Here is a 15,308-nt window from a genome sequence, read left to right on the forward strand (position 1 = left end):
GATGGATAGCAAACTGACAAGAGGAAATGGCCTCAAGTTGTGCCAAGGCTGGATATTAAGGTTGGATGTTCAGGTTGGATATTAGGGAAAAATCCTTCACTGGAAAGGTGGTCAGGCAGTGGAACAGGGTCCCCAGGGCAGTGGTGAAGTCACTGTCCCTGGAAGTGTTGGGAGGCTCCCGGATGTGGCATTTGGGAACACAGTTCAGTGGTGAACGTGCCAGAGCTAAGTTAATTGTTGGACTTGAACATCTTGGAGGTCTTTTCCACCCATAACAATTCCGTGATGGTTCTATGATCTGTCCTGGCAGGTGATGCCCACCCAGGTGCTGCTGCCCACAGCCCACCTGGACACCTGGCTAGGAAAGGCAGCTGAGCACAAGGAGGGAAAGGCACACACTAAAACTCCAGTGGAATCTTCCAGACATTTCTGAACCCCTACAGGGCCCCGTGGCAAGTCATGGGATCCCAGTGTCAGAAACCAGCATGATGCCAGCAGGTGTATCCAGGGGGAACAGGTCGCTCAAGTGGGGCTGGAACAGAGGAGGAATTTCTCAGACACATCAAGCTTTACCTAAAGCTTACTTTGTTTTTAAAGTAACAGATTAATCAAATCATCCCTAAAATAAAGCCAAACTTCAGGGTGAATGATTTAAAAAGGGTCTGTGCACAGACTGTCTCAAGCTAGGTGGGACCTTCACCTACTAAGCAAATAATTTAGTGCTATAATTATCCCATTTCCCTGTCAGCAGTACTACTGCTTACCCAAAACATCTCCATTTAGTTTTAAACCAAACACATTATTTACTTGATGGGAGGGAAGAGAACAGAAAGAGCAGCAAAACCTGAACATTCATCATTGTTGTTTGTGCTCCTTGAAGGACATTGTTGAATTATTGCTATAAACATTCCACATTTGGCTAGATGTTGTTGATATAAACAAGGATTTTTCCTCATTAAGGTAATTTGGTGCAGTTTGAGAAACTGATTTATCAAGAGAATTAATTCAAGGCAGATATGATTTGTGTCTCTTTGTACTTGTAGATGTTTCAGCATAAACATCCCCATTAAAAAGAAATTACTGCTAGCCTGATCCTACTAACAATTGTTTTCAAGTACACTTCACATATGCAGACACGATGTCCCTGCTCAGATTTGGAGCTGTGCAGCAGAGCCCCCAGCTCACTGTTGTCACGGTGCAGAGGAGGCAGGAGAGCTTGGCGGATGCCTTGGGTGGTGTTTGGGACCTTCACATGGAAGGTTTGGTGGTTTTGGAGTGGGGCACAGGGAAATTCTGTTTTCTCCTCCAGTTTTCCCATGAGGTACAGATTTAAAAGGACTTTCTCAGGCTGGAGAGAGGATGTAACTAGGCCATTAAAATAAAAAGTCTCTCCCTCCTTCTCTAAAGTGCACTTTATGTAGTCCACAGAGGCAGGACACAAATCAAGTACCAGTGAAACCAGCTGCCCCTGAACCAAGCAAGATTTGTCTGTAGCACCTTGGTTCAGGAGTCAGTCCTTTATATAACATCTCCTAGTCTTTTTTTGTCAGAAACAAAGAAAGAGTCACAGTGGCAAATGGTTGGATTTCAGAGAGCACATCAGCCACCCACACTCTCACAGTTTCCTCTGAGCCTGTGGAACTCTGATATGGCTGCAGAGCTGGCACAGGGAGACCCAGACCAGGAGCCCTGTGCCCTTCTGGGACAGCATCTGGAGACCCAGCAAGAGTGAACAGCACTAAACCCTGACTCTGGACTCTGAATCACCATTCTGCAGGTTCCTCAGCCTTTCTTTCACATGAATCCACCATGGAAAGGTTCCCAAGCACTGACCAAAGCTCCTGAGCTGTTGCCTGTCTTCCACTTACCACTGGCCCTTGGAGCACCTCCACAAAGCAAAACTAAAGTGCTTGTTTGGCCCAGTGTACCCAACTGCTTTGGAAGGTGCATGAAGCGGGCAGCAGCAGCATCAGTTGTACCAGGCTGCCTGAAAAACAGGTCTCTGCTCAGGGAGGTACTGAATACAACTCTGTTACCATTTATTTTGCTTTCTGTGCTTGCTGATGGGAACTTGCAAATACACATGGCATGTTCCCCTGCTCCAAATGGACCAGTGCTTGCTCCTTGGTTCCTGAGAGTCAGGGGCACAGACCTGGATTTAGGACACTCTGGTTCCTGTGCTCTCACTTGTTGGTTCAAATTTCAGGGTTATCAGTAGTGATCATATCATACTGATTTTCTTGCCAGCCAGGAATACAGAGTATAATTTGATAAAGAAATCAAAGTCTTCTAATCTTGGCACAGAAAGAAATCAGGCATGAAAAGGAATGGGGAAGCAGATCAATCTAGTTTAGGTCACCGATATACCTCTTGTCTTAACCAACAGCCTCTCAAAGACTGAAGTACTTGCTGTTCAAAACACAGCTGAAAATGCCTTTTTTAGGCATTTAGGCTGAAAATGCCTGGATTTATCTTCACTCAAAGGAAACAGGCTTTTGGTGATTGAGGACAAGCCACCTTTCTGCTCCCAATCTCGGTGATCAATCCTGTAGGGATGTTGAACATCTTCAAGCCACTGTTAATTGAGTCTCCTAATTACAGTGCTCAGCAATCCACAAGCCATGGACATCACAGAGGCAGATCACATATTTACGGAGAGGGCCCTTGGGAAGATCTGGGTTAGTCCCAGGACAACTTGAAAGGAAAGATAAGGAAGCTTAAGGGGACTCTTCCTCTCCTGCAGCAGACGAATGAATTAGCAGAGAAGGCTCCAGCTCTGGTCAAAGGGAAGGGATAATGTGGTGATGAAGTAGGTCTTCAATCACAGTGATGTATTTAAATGTCACTCTAAAGAAGATCTAGAGATGGAGGGAGAAAACAAAGTCTCAGCCAAAATAATCAGGCAAATTTGAGGATGCTATGGGTCAGTTGCATATTGTAGTCTTTCTAGCACAAAATTCCTTTCACTTTTAAAAGGTCTTTCATATATTGTTCATTGAAGTGACAGAACTTCCATTTAATCAAGTTATTGATCCAGTTTTATTGTGTCATTTCTCTCACAGGGGAATCTTATATAAAGTGTTTTATTTTCCATGGGCAGAAGGTGTCACAGGGGCCGGGAGGGAGTTGTGCTGCTTGACTAGGGGACTACAAACAGCTGTGGGGATTCTGGTGGCCCTATCAAGGGAACAAAGTCCTTCCCTGGTCTCTGCCATTGGACAGGGTTTGAGATGTGGCCTCTAGCCCCAGGCTGAGCTCAGTTACAACAGCAACACCGCAGTCAGTGTCATGGTGGCACCCGAAGCTCCCAGCTGAGGCGTGGTGAGGATTGAACTCCCTGAGACCCTGACAAGGGCTGTGTGTGAGTGTCTGAGATGCTTCAGGGGTGATCAGGCACCTGAATGGCCGAGGGGCAGGAAAAGAGCAGTGAAGCTGCTCTGACATCTCTGGTGTCAGTGCAGGGACAGAGCATCATGCGGGATGTGTCAGGGAGCTCCGGTCCCACGCCAGGGCTGAACCCTGCCTGCAGAATCCCTTTGGGCCAGGCTCTGGCTCTGGGCATTGCAATAGAGGCAACAAAGACAATACACTGTGCTCTCCTGTTTGAGGTTTGAATTTCACATCCTCTGACATAAATCACAGCCACAAGGCTCAGGGGAACACAGGGTAAGAGAAAGTCCTTTTTTCATCTGCCTTTTCAGGAGTGAACACTCACCTCAGGATGCACACACATAGCTGAGGTACTGCTGTACAGAAATTAAACATAACATTTCACTTATAACTAACTGGTAATTAACTAGAAATTCATTAACATCTTTGGCCTTCATGGAAATATTTATTTCAAGGAAATATGATGCATATACATCATCTGGGAGGGGAGAGGGGCAATGATGAGCTTATCTCCTAGACCTTGAGAAGATACAGAAGTCTCATCGCCCTACACTTCCCTGATGGTTGCTGTCAGCAGCTGCAATAAGTGGCTGCATCCATTACAGGGATGAGAGCTGTCAGCAAAATGAATTAGAGGCTTATTGGGCCATAGCTGCCTTTTATACCCTCCTGGCAATTCACTTTCTGCCTCACATGTTCATGAAAAGTAGGCTGGGAAAAGAGGGCCCTAGTGCCTAAGAACACAAAGTTTGTAGATTGTTTTTCATCTTCATAATGGAATAATGTGGGGTTTTACAGCAATTTAAACACACCTCTTTTTTTTTTTTTTTCCATATATATCCCACTACTAAAGAGCAGTTGTCATCCTAAATCTTAACTAAAGATTATTTGGAAAGCGTAATTAATGGCTGTGAGATAACATCCCATCCGCAAAGCTAGGTAATTAATGAGTAATAACTGATGGACTTGGGACTGCCAACAAATGTGTGTCCACTTTAAACTGAAGAACAGACACAAATCCTGATTCACCTGGAACACCAATAAGTGGGCATAACAAAGCTCAAATATTAATTGATCTGGCCCTTCACACACCAGTTCTGGAGGAAGGGAAAAAAGCCAAATAAATCAGATTTTAGTCTGTCCCCACCTGTCCAATGCTGCTGGTGTTTTTGTTTGTACAGTCTGGAGAAACACCCACATCCCGGGGTTCATTGGAGAAACACTGCCAAGGGCCCTTCCAGGCACTTACCAGCACAAGAAAACCTTGTGGCTCCTCCCAAGAGAGTTGTGCACCAGTGATGGCAAGTGTGGCTCACACAGGGGCCAGCAAAGGAGGGGAAGGATTGCCAGGGGTCCAAGGGTCCATCCCCCTCCCCACGGCTCTTACACCTTCTGCTGCTTCTGTTACCTGCCTCCTGTGAGTGACTGCCACCAAGGAAACTGTCCAGAACTTGCTCTTGTTTACCAGAAAATTCTCTGCTGCCTCGTACTGGCTTGAATCCGTCCTCTAAATGCCCAAAAACACAGCAAGATCACAGGAAAGGTGCTTATTTAGAAGAAATGAATGCATACTTTAATATTTTTAAACCTTGAATAATGAGTATTTCAGAATGCAGCATAGAAAAAGGTAGTCTACATGTGGGTGTTTATTTTATGCAGTTACAGAGTCTTCGGGGGTCAAGAAACTGTAGTGCATATACAAGAAAGAAGGGTGGGAGGTAAGAGGGGGAAATAACCTTTGGATGAGCATATATCTGTCTATTTTGTTTCCAAAATGCTGAGCATCACTGAGTATATCAGTAAAACATCCCAGCACCCAGCACTGGAGGGGAGAGGCACACGTGTGCAGGCTCAGGGGACAGGTATTCACCTTCACAGCTCATTGGCAGTGTGCTGCAGGACTGTGATCCCACAAAGGCACGAGTTTCCTTCCTGGGAAGGTGCAAAGCCATTCATCACTTTCATGAGAGCACAAAACGCCCACAGACCTCCCTTAATACAACGAGTTGTGTGTTGAAGACGCGAATTCCCTGTGTGGGAAGTGGGGCAGTCGGACCATTCTGACCTCCCCTTCACAGAGCTGAAGACAAAACCCCAACAAGGCTTGAGTGGAAGCGTCTCACGTGCTGTCACAAAAGCCAGCACAGCCCTCGCAGTTTTTCTCTCTAACTCACTCCATCTCTTGGCACTGTTGCTCGTTCAGCAACTTGTGGCTGAGCTCACTGACACCACCCTAGGGAAAAACACCCCAGAGCATGGAATTCTTCTCTGTCAGTCCTGGTCCTACAGCCCTTGTCCATCTGTTACCCCTGAGCTTGTGTGCACCATGTGGTGACAAGGGCTCAGTGCTCTAGTGGTGCCACCTCATTTTTCAGAGATCTCGGGACATCTCTGCAGCACAGCCTGGGAGCTCCGGAGTGTTGCAGAGAATGCTGAGGCATCACAACTCTGTTTTAGAGTCTCCAAACCTGCCTGGGGTTCCTGCATGCAGTTGTAATATGAAATTAATTTTGAACTTTGGGTTGCAATGTGAATGCAACCTACTAGTTGCTGTGAAAAACAACATGATGTGAAAAACAATAGTTCAACAAAATTGGTGTAATTCCCAGTCTAAGGAAATGCATAAACATAATGAATGTATTTTTTTCATGCTAACCAGCCCAACACAATCAACAGGCTGTATACACGAGGCTGTAAACCCTCAGCACCTCTGGACTCCTTCCATGCAATTCATCCATCCTTCAAAGGCAAAAACTCTTACAAAGAGATGAGGTGGATAATTCCACACAGTTCTGTAAGGCACAGAATCATCCTAAATTTGTTCATTTGCATTTGTGAAACAACACCCTGACTGTCCTTCCTTCTGAATTAGCCCAGGTTCTGTTCTGTCACTGTTCTACTGAGGCCCTGGCACAGGGTGCCCAGAGCAGCTGTGGCTGCCCCTGGATCCCTGGCAGTGCCCAAGGCCAGGCTGGACATTGGGGCTGGAGCAGCCTGGGACAGTGGGAGGTGTCCCTGCCCATGGCAGGGCTGGCACTGGATGATCTGTAAGGTCCCTTCCAACCCAGACAATTCTGTGATGCTCTGCAGTAATTTTGCCTTTGTCTCTCTTGATCCAGAGGAAACAGCCCTTTTGATCCAGGCATTTGTGTTTGGGCTCAATCAGTCCAGCTGCAAATACAGGCATGAGCTGCACTTTTTGGATTTGGAGTCATTTCCCCCAAATTGAAGAGTCAGTAGGGGGAAAAGGGAGGTGTGGGGTTTGCAGGTCACCTCTCAATGCAGATGAGTTTATTGCAATCCCAGTGAAAAGCTTCTGTTGTGCAGCAGGCGATTTCCAGGTGTTAACCAAGGAGCCAGTTTTGCCAAGCAACACCCTGGCTCCCAAGGCTGTCATAAATACTTGAGCATCCTGCCAAATTTCAGTGTGAACAATAAAGCACTTTCTGTTATCAGAGCACAAACCCCACTCTCAGCTACTGTGAGTTGCCCCTTGACTTTAATTCCAGGCACCCCCAAAATCATTATCCCTGGCAGGCAGGGCTGGTTGGAGCAGCAGCAGCCAAGCCTGGCCGGGACAGCCGGAGGCCTGACATTAATAAGGTGCTCTATGCCTGAAAGACCATAAAGGGAAAACCTTAACTAGGTGTTATAACAAGGGGATATGAAGTGTCACAAAGTGTGTAAATGTCATGAGCTCTCTATGAGGCCTCTCTGTTAAAAACCTGCCTCATCTCAGCTCCTCTGGGTAAAATATTTCCCTTCTGCTGCTGCTCTTTGTAAAATATTTTGATAACAAGAATGAAAATGATAATTTCAGTGGCACGTGTGCTGGCAGCTTTGTGGGGATGGCAGCACAGACGACAGCACTGAGGTGGGAGTACATAGCCTGATAACAAAACCCAAATGTGTATTGCCATTAAAAGCTGTTTACAGAGTGCTGCAAGTGTTTCAGATACAACATAAACGCTGCTTCCTGCCACCAGCATTCACACCCTCACCGTCAGGCATGTTTGTGACTTTATGCACTTGGTAAATCCGTGGGAAGGTTTCCATGGTTAATGCCTGTGGGGCTGGGGGCTGTAAACCCAGTCCTGAACCCCTCACCCCAGCAGAGCTGATCACTGCATTTACCACTTGCTGAGGCAGCTGCTGACACAGAGAGCCCTGCGGGACTGGGTTAGATCGCAGGGGGAGCATCTCTGCAGGGAGAAGAGCAGCCTTTGGGGGAGTTAGGCTGGGGTTTTTTTAGATAGATAATGTGCTGGAGAGAGAATTTCGATTATGAGATTAGAGAGCCATACTAATCACATGAGCTGGAAAGGAGCCACAAGGACAACCAAGCCCAGCCCCTGGCCCTGCACAGACACCCCAACAATCCCACCATGGGCATGAGAGCGCTGTCCAAAGGCTCCTGGAGCTCTGGCAACCTCGGGGCTGTGCCCATTCCCTGGGGAGCCTGGGCAGTGCCCAGCACCCTCTGGGAGAAGGACCCATCATTTGGGATGGTGTTTTAAGGATGATGTGGTAGATCACAGGTATGTAGAAGTTGGTTCTACCATTCTCTATGCACGTGCAAAGAATTTAAAAAGTCACTATTTCTCTCCTAGGACCAAATACTCCATAGTAGTTTTTAGGGACTGCTTCAGTGTCTAATTCCTGGTACGACCAGAAATCTTAGAATAACAGAATGGTTTGAGTAGAAGGATCATTCACTTCAAATGTTATGAGAAGAGAGCCGAAGTGCTGTGCAGAGCACCTTCCCTAGCCAGGACACCGCCATGCCAGCCCGTGATGAATTAGGGCTGTGCTTGAACGTAAAGACCAGCAAATTAACAGTTAATTAGGAGATGATAAATAGCAGAGTCCCACAGCCCCTCTGATTTAGGTTGTTTTCAGCTGCTGCCCTTCTCCTGTATCTTGACACAGCAAGTGTTTATGTGCACGACAAGTGCCTGAGTGGGCGCCGTGCCTGGCCTTCGTCAGGGCCGGGGCTCTCCTTGACACTGCAGCCTTGTCAGCATTTATCCCCCAGATAAAGAGAGGCGACAGGGCTCTCAGGGAGAAGCTGGGGCATGTGGTGGGAGGGAAGGGAGTGTTTCCCAGTCATGGTAGAGCCTAGTTCACTCCCATGGGTGCACTCCTGGGCCAGGAGTCTCCTATCACCAGGAATAATATCTCATCTGACCACTTAAGACAAGGGCTTGGCTCTGAAGAGGGTGTTAGACCAAACCAAAAGGGGACTGCAATTCATCCCTTCTCTGCACAAGGAGAGTTTTCTCAGTTCCTGCAGAATTCATTGGAAGAAATTCTCCATTCCAGTGGGAACAGCTTTGCTCCATGCAGCTCAGGCAGAGAAGAAACCCTTCAGGGAGGTCTCTGTAAAGCTGCAGCCCAACAGCCTCTTTCATGTCCTGGCACTGCTGGTGGCTGCAGAGCAGCAGGGGAAATTGCCAGGAAAGGCACAAGGTGCCCAGAGCAGCTGTGGCTTCCCCTGGATCCCTGGCAGTGTCCAAGGCCAGGCTGGACGGGGCTTGGAGCAGCCTGGGATGGTGGAAGGTGTCCCTGCCCATGGCAGGGGTGGAACAAGATGAGGTTTAAGGTTGTTCCAACCCAAACCATGCCATGATCCCATGATAAAATCAAACTAACGGGTAAAATAACCGAATTTTGTTAAACCTGCATAGGACTGGAAGAGCTGGATACTGACAGGACCACCCCAGGCCCAGGAACCCCAATAACCACGCTGTGTGCAGGGTGCAGGGGAGGGTGTTGGTGTCTCCACCCACACTCAGCTCTCTTTCCTCTGCTTCAGAGCTCCTCCAGGGGATAAGGTTGAAATAACTCTTTGAACTGCACACCTGGTTTGGACAGGAGCAAGATGCGATCCCGAAACATCGATGGTAATAAGGTTTTAGGGTTTTTCCTTATGAAGAGGAAGCTGCAGTGTATGTACAGAGTAAAGTCATAGAATCACTTAGGTTGGAGAAGACCTTTGAGATAATGAAGTATTAACTTCCCTAGACAAACATCACATTATGAAATATTCCCCTTTACTGCACCTCCTCTTTTTCATTTTGTGGGGCCTCCAGCAGTTCATATAGGCTGCATGGCCTATTCCAGAAATTACCAGATTTGGCTAAAACCCATGAGAATAGGCCCAAAATACTACTCTTAATTTGAAGTGGCTGTATATTCATGAATCAGGATCCAAAAGTACCCTGGTTAATAAATACATAAATCAACAAAATCCCTTAAGTGCCTTAAAGGTGATTAAACACACACTCAGATTAAATTAAATTCACTGTAGCTTTTACACATTTTTTAAGTAACTTGAATAGGTTTGTTTTCCCTTGGAAATAAATAGAACAACTGTGTGACATTCATGTAAGAGCATTGCTTCTCTCAATAAAGGCACATTCAACCAAATCCAGAAACCAACATTTAAATAACGTTACAGCTGGGCTTAAACCAACAAGCAGGAAAGGGTACAGTGGTGCCACCTTCCTCCCCAGTCCTAGTTTACAAAAAGAAGGGCACCACTGTAAAGGAGAAGCAATTTCCAAGTTTCTTTGGGAGCCTCTGCGCCTTTGCATCTCAAACACTTGGCTCCAAGATCCATGCAATTGTTTATTGTATTCAACTGCCATGCTTGGAGATGTGAAACAAGATGAAAACTTGGTTTGGAAGGTATTTAACAGTTATCAGTCTCTGAGGTGAACAATCATCTGCAAATACTAATATTCATTCTAATCCATGGCGGGCAGTGGATATGGAATATCAGTTACCCTGTTCCCACCCATCCTCACTCCCTGTGCAACAGCGCAGAGGAACTGGGCCAGTTCAGATTAATGCCTCTGTAGCTGTGGGCTTCTTTTGCTATCAGAAATGTAAGATTTAAGAACTTTAAACAAAATCCAGGCTACTGAAAGAGTCAATAGGAATTCTGTCTGTAAGAAGCCAATAGACTTTGGACCAAAACCTCAAGAACTGACCAAGGAATTCTCAGTTTTCATCTCTTCCCTGTTCAGCAGCTTCCTGTACTGCTTTTCCTCAGCTTTTATTATTCCCTACAGATCATATTAGTGAATCCTTCCTCCTCTTTTCAAATAAGAAGTTGAGTTCTTAGTATTAACAGGCAGAAAAGAAAAGGCTTAACCTGGCTGTATGTAATTATTTAATCATATTTCTATATCCCTGAGCATGCACATAATTTTAATCAACAGGTTTAAACTTCTCTGTCCTTAACATTCCACGCCACTCCTTTGATTGCTCTCTGAGATTTTCCCAAACTGCCTTCAAGAGGATGTGATCGTTCAAGGTCTGAGCTCACAGTAGCAATCCTAACCTACTGTTATCTCATTAATTGTGTGTTCTCACAGGATTAACACTGTTCTGCAGCGCAGACCCCAAGTGTGTGCGGGAACAACCAGTGGTTATATTTAACCCTGTAATTTGGGCTCCCTGTTTAAGTAAAGGAAACAATAATGGTGGCCTTAATTGCAGAAATTACCAGCTACTCGGGGTCTGACATGTGCTTAATGACCAGGGGGTGGAAACGCCAGACCTAATGCCACTTGGCAGACAATTGGAACTGATAATCACCTCTCCCAAAGCTATTGCTGGTAATCTGTTACGAACAGATTTGGCTAATTCCAAGCAGAAGGCTTGGGCAGCTTTAGGGCACAGCCCCCAGTGGCAGACAGGAATGGAGAATATTCACAGATCACTGCAAACCAACACGAACCCTGTAAGGACAACCATGAAGTACCAAAAGACAATGTTGTTTCCATCAGTAACGCTTTTTATAGAGGGTGCTTGCTTTCCAGTAATAATGCCCTGCAGGTTGTCATCTGCCCTGTATCATTCCAGGATAGGTATTCCATGTCCTATTTGTGCTGCAGTACCAGAGAACTCTTCCCGAAGCTGAGATGAAATATGCTGACACAGTTCAGTATTAATAATTATATTCCAGCAGGAAAGAACCTGCCTTTAGTGGAAGAAAAGCTTTCAAAGTGGTAATTGTAGGACTGATACTGAACAGATCAGTATTGGTGGATACTTCAGGTGAATTTTCTTATGTGCAGGCCTGCAGGAGGACTTGCCCGAGTCTGTCTTGCTTCTTTGCTTTCTGTCTCCCCAACAGCTTGGCCAGTACTTTTCTTTTTACTCCTAAGAAGTATTTCAACAGAATTTGTAACTATCTTGCATATTATGTGGTTTGTATAGACAGCCTTGGTCCATCCCAACCAAAATATTAACTGGATCCTGCACTGAACCGTTCTGTAACCTAAAAAAAGCCATGGCAGAACGTGATCGTTTTGAGGAAATGTGTAATCACTGGTATCACTTTTCCTCATCTATTCTCTAAAAGAGCTCTGATTTTCCTGCTCTGGTGTAGATTTAGAAATAAAAGGAGTGGTTAATTAGAAATATTTATAGTCATAAATCTGTCCAGTCTGCTATGCATCGCTCAGTACAACTAACTTTCCCTAGCATGTGGGGGAAAATGAGCATTAAAAAAGCATGGCCAGAAGGGGGCCGGAGGAAAACATGTATTTTCAGTCACAAATTTAGGATAGAAGTGAATGGTGGAATATAATGTCAGTACAAAAGAAAGAAAACTGAAAAAAAGGCTCGACACAATTAAATAAAATCAAATTTGTTTGTTTGGAGTTTTTAATAGACTGAATATCTACCTAATCACAAGAGGAGGGTATTTAAATATGTTTTAAAGGCCAGAAAAGACAGGTACAGATTATACAAATCTATTTAATAGAGAAATAGCTTTTAGGAAAAGTAAAAGGCAATTATAAAGAAGAAAACAATCAGCTCTACTCCTTCAGCCTCTCCCACAAGCTTCCTGCGTCATGAACAAAAATGAGAGTTTCATCCCAAAGGAGTTGCATGTTTGAAGAAAGATGAATCATGAGAAAATGAAAGATAATAGTGAAAATCCAAATATAACCTTCCCTGAGCTTCTGGTTTTTTGGCAAACGACAGTGATGTAGAGTGATTCTGGAGATAGCAGGAGAGCTGCTAATAGAATCTGAACATCAGGTTCTCAGTAGTAAAGAAGTAGTTTTTGCAGCTAGAAATAATTCCCATGCAGGAAAAAAACCCCACATCCTGACTTACTTTATAATTTAGTGACATACCTCAGATGATATTTATTTCTTGCCCAACAGATGCATAAGCAACATCTCTTCTGGAAAAGCAATGATATTTTTGTGACCAAGAGGACGTCTCACTCACTGGATGGAAATGCACCGAACTACAAAGATGTCACAAGAAGGACTTGCAACTAATGATAATCTGTATTTTAAAACACTATTCCAGGTTTTGATGCTTTTCTGGTACATGTATTTCATACCAACAGGGTGTAATCACAACCAAGTTTCACGAATTTGTTTCACATATGTATATTCCACAAATTCTCCATTTTTTTATGGTTTTTGTTGGTGCTTTTAAGAATGAGCACTGCTGTTAACTGCGTTCCTGACTGTGACATAAGTAAGATACCCGGAGTGGAAGTTTGCCACAAACAGAAGGAGTTGAGAATTTGCTGTGAAAGGCAGGAGAGAGCTCAATTATCAAAGCCTTAGAAGTCATTCCCCTCCCTCATTCCGGGCAGGAGCCAAAGTCCACCCTGTGTGCAGGCAGTGAGACCCGCCTGCAGCCCCTGTGCTGGAGCCCTGCTGCTGTCACAGCAGCCCCACTGAGCAGGGCACTGCATAAACACACAGCAAATTCCTTGTTTTCCTTCAAAGCACCCAATTCCAAATAATCTACCATGAAAAAAATCAAAAAACAAGCCAGCAGCAGTAGATATTATCTGCAAATATCATCAGGAAATTCAACACAGCGCAGCTCTAGCTTTGATCTCACCAACTTCTAGGAATTTAAACATTTTTCCACATACACAGTTTCCCAAAGACTCAAAAAACCTCAAACTTTCAGAACATAGAGATTTGTTTTGTTTTATTCCTCTACACAAGATTCAAGGCTAAACATTGCTACAGGTCAGAGATTCTCTGGCCAGGACTACAGGCTCATGAGCTGCACCACAAACTGGTGCTCTAAAACAGGACCTAACATTTCATTGGCTCCTTTCCATAAACAAAATGAATTCAGAATCCAGTACAACACGGAGGCTATGCAGGAATTGCACCCCACTGCAGCATCATTCCACAGCACAGCCTTTGTGCTTGCTCTGTGTGTTAAGGACAAGTTCTAACCCTGATGCCCAGTGGACAAGCCAAGCCTAACAGGCAGCTTAAATTAGAAATACATTTGGCAGGCATCAGTTAATGACAAATATCGAACGTGGCTTTATGATACACTGATGAAATCTTCACTTTTGATGATGCACACATCATCCACGTCTGAATCAGGAAGGGTGTATAGCCATTAATCACAGTAATTGGTCGCCTCTTGCTGAAGATCTCATTGCCGTGGAATTTCTGCCTTAGGATCACAGGATTGCTGAGGCTGCCTGTCACCTCTGGAGATCATCCAGCCCAAATCTTCGGGCAGATTGCTCACGGATGTGTGCAGGTTTTGATTACCTCCAAGACTGGGCCTCCATGACCCCTCTGGGCAACCTGTTCCCATGTCTGGCCACCCTCTCTGTAAATCCCCAGCACTTCCCCCTCTGCCTCTTGTCCTGTCACTGAAGGCTCTGGCTCCCGCTGTGTCTCTCGTTGTCCCTGCAGGTATTTGCACACACTAAGTTTCCCTTCAGCCTTCCCGTCTCAAGGCTTACAATGTAGAAACTGAATTGTCCTGTTTATTAATTAGTAATGGATTTATTAATGAATACAGATGGGTTGGAGGTCCTGTGACTACCTCACAGCTTCCTAAAGCTTTCACTGGCTCTGGAGTGAGAGGCGAGTCCCAAGTGTGACCCTCGCTCTGAAGTCTCTCACTCATTGCAAAAAGGGGACTTGAAGCAGTGCCCTAGAACACAGGTAATTGTATTTAGCCAACAGCTGATGGAATCACACGTGTGAAACCTCCAAAAACTTTCTGGGAGGTGTCTGGGTCTTGTCAATACACTCCATTTGCTCTCATTAGAAAATAAATTACAAAGCAGCATCAGTCACCAGTAGAAAAGCCACGTGCTGCTAAGTGACTTCAAAGGCAGCCCCGAGTGTGCTGCATGTGTGCTGCTGCCTTTGATTTACAATGGCAACGATTACTTAAGCTCAACACCAGTGCTTCAAACCCATGACTGAATCCTAAAATAATGAAGCAAAACATTTTTGATGGGATTATTTTCCTTGCTTTCTGATTTATGATCCATAAGGCTTCCAATATTTAGGCAATCTCGCATGCATCGGGCCTACAGTTTGTTTTGAAGTAAGAGATGATTCACGGAATTATTTGCCTGCAGAGTCTGGATCGTTAGGCAAAAGTGAAATATTAGGAAAATGATCATAAATTTCAAGTGTTAGCCACACTGCCAGCCTACATATCAGAACAAGGCTTTGTTTTATTCCTCTGCACGAGATTGAAGTCTAAACATTGTTTTATGTCAGGGATTCTCTGGTCAGAACAACGGGACAATGAGCTGGACCCCAAAACTGGTACTGGAAAAGGCACCACTTTTAAATGGTGACAGCCCATTTCCCAGCTGCGAGATGAGTGCCGGGCTGAGCTCCAGTTGAACAGCCAGCACCAGTATCAAAAGCTCAGATAAGCTCTGTACTGAGATAAGTTTAAAATACCTCCCTTTGGCCAAACACATCCAAACTGCACAACTTCTACATATGTATATATAGTGTATTAAAGCAAAACTTAAAATTCATCTCCTTAGGAACATTATCGTTGAAAGCAGCCATGGATAATGCTGGTGTGAGATGAGGAAAAAAAAGTTCATGGATTACATTCTTCACCTTTTTATTATACACAGAATT

Source organism: Corvus cornix, chromosome 12 (assembly GCF_000738735.6).
Source record: "Corvus cornix cornix isolate S_Up_H32 chromosome 12, ASM73873v5, whole genome shotgun sequence".
NCBI classification, from domain to species: Eukaryota; Metazoa; Chordata; class Aves; order Passeriformes; family Corvidae; genus Corvus; species Corvus cornix.